Source organism: Sorex fumeus, unplaced genomic scaffold (genome assembly GCF_029834395.1).
Source record: "Sorex fumeus unplaced genomic scaffold, SorFum_2.1 ptg000129l, whole genome shotgun sequence".
In the NCBI taxonomy this organism is placed as follows: domain Eukaryota; kingdom Metazoa; phylum Chordata; class Mammalia; order Eulipotyphla; family Soricidae; genus Sorex; species Sorex fumeus.
In genome coordinates, this window is record NW_026606186.1 from 17,163,407 (window position 1) to 17,165,356 (window position 1,950).

Consider the following 1,950-nt stretch of genomic DNA (forward strand, 5'->3'; position numbering starts at 1 on the left):
GCTTTTGTTTGTTTTGCCAATGGCGCTGGATCATTGACGACATCTCTGAAATTGGCATCATGAAGAATTCTGCCAACATTTTCCTTGATGTATTTTAAATATTTGTTTCTAACATCAAAGTCCTTAATTAGTTTGAATTAACTTTTGTACCCCTGCGAGATAGAGGTCAGATTCATTTTTTCTTCACGTGTGGTTAACCAGCTTTTCCAGCACCATATGTTGAAAGAGGCTTTCCTTGCTCCACTTAATGCTTCTTTGTCATAAATTAACTGTCCAGGTCCAGCAGGTAGGGCGTTTGCCTTGCAGACCCAGGTTTGATCCCCAGCTTCCCATGTAATCCCCAAGCACCGCGAAGAGTTATTTTTGAGTGCAGAGCCAGGATTAACCCCTGGGAACTGCTGGATGTAGCCCCAAAGTCAAAATTAATTAAATGTCCATTTATTCAAGAGTTTACTCCTGAATTCTCAATTCTACTCCATTGTTTTTGAGAGATAAATCATCCCCCTACCAGACTGTTTTTATTATTTTCACCTTATGATATAGTTTAAGATAAAAAAAATCAACATCTCCAAGTCTTTATTTTTCTTGGAATGTTTGGCAATATGGGACGTTTTATGGTTCCATACAAATTTTAGTAGCATTTGTTTCATGTCCTTGAAGAATATCATAGGAATTTTGTTAGTGATTGCATCCACATTACATAGTGTTTTAGGTAAAATTGCCATGATCACAGTGTTATAAAACTCTTTCCACTTATAAACATGAAATATTTTTCATTTAATTTTTTGTGTGACATTTTAAAATAATTATTTTGTATACAGATATGAACGGATCAATCTAGTTTGCACAGTAGTGCATTTATTAAGTTATGTTCAAGTGCATATGGAACCCTACTCTCATGTACAGTTCCAATAGGCTATACTGGTTGGATACCAAGACTCTCTGTGTAGGATTGCATAATGACACCTTCTGAGGTTCCCATAATGAAAATCTCTAACACTGCCTTTCTCAGAACGCATCTTCATCATTAAGCATCACTTGGCATCACAGCATCATGAATTTATGAACTTGGGCAAAGCAATCTGCCACCAAAACTATTCCCTCAAGGAAAATCCCAGGCTTTACACAGAAGTCAACATCCAGAGGGAAGAAACATTCCCCACATTCAAGGAAAAACAAATATATTGCAGAACTTGCTGAGACATTATGAACTAGGGAGAGTTTGAGGAATTCTGTCCCCTCACGTCCCCCTTTACCCATCCCTGGAAGTGTTTAGGAAAGAAATTCTCAGATATTAAGCATGGGGCACCTTTATAGAAGTGGTGGGAAGAGTTCAAGTTCCCTGTGCACCAGCAGAATCATGTATTTACACACAGTCCCACATGCGCCCTCGGGTGATAAAGTGGAAAGAAGGGAACTGTCTGACTGAAGTCTGTGCCAGAAAGGCAGGACCTTTCTGTTCCACCTTTTCCTAAACCCCAAGGCTAATAATTCTGTAGCTAACAGTTTGAATAAACTGAGATCAAAAGAGGAAAAATGATTCTACATGTTCCAGGGAGAACGCCATGGGATTAGGGTTCTGAATTCCTGACTTCAAATTTCCATATTTCAGCTCCCATAATCTCCCATAATCTGGAGGAAGTCCATCACATCATTTTGGGAAGAACACAAGAGATTAAAAAAAATAAAGAAAGAAAGAAATTGTTTATTTGTTTTGTCCATACCCGATGGCACTCAGGGATTATTCCTGGTGGGTTTGGAAAACCATATGGGGTACCATGGATCAAACCCACATCAGCCACAAGCAAGGCAATCTCCAGCATAATCATTGGAAATCTTGAGACTATTTGCATCCCAAATCTTGGTTACTGTCAACCCAGGAAACAAGGACCCATGCTGCTCTCTAAAGAAGCAAAATTGGGGCTGGAGCGGTAGCACAGTGGGTAGGGC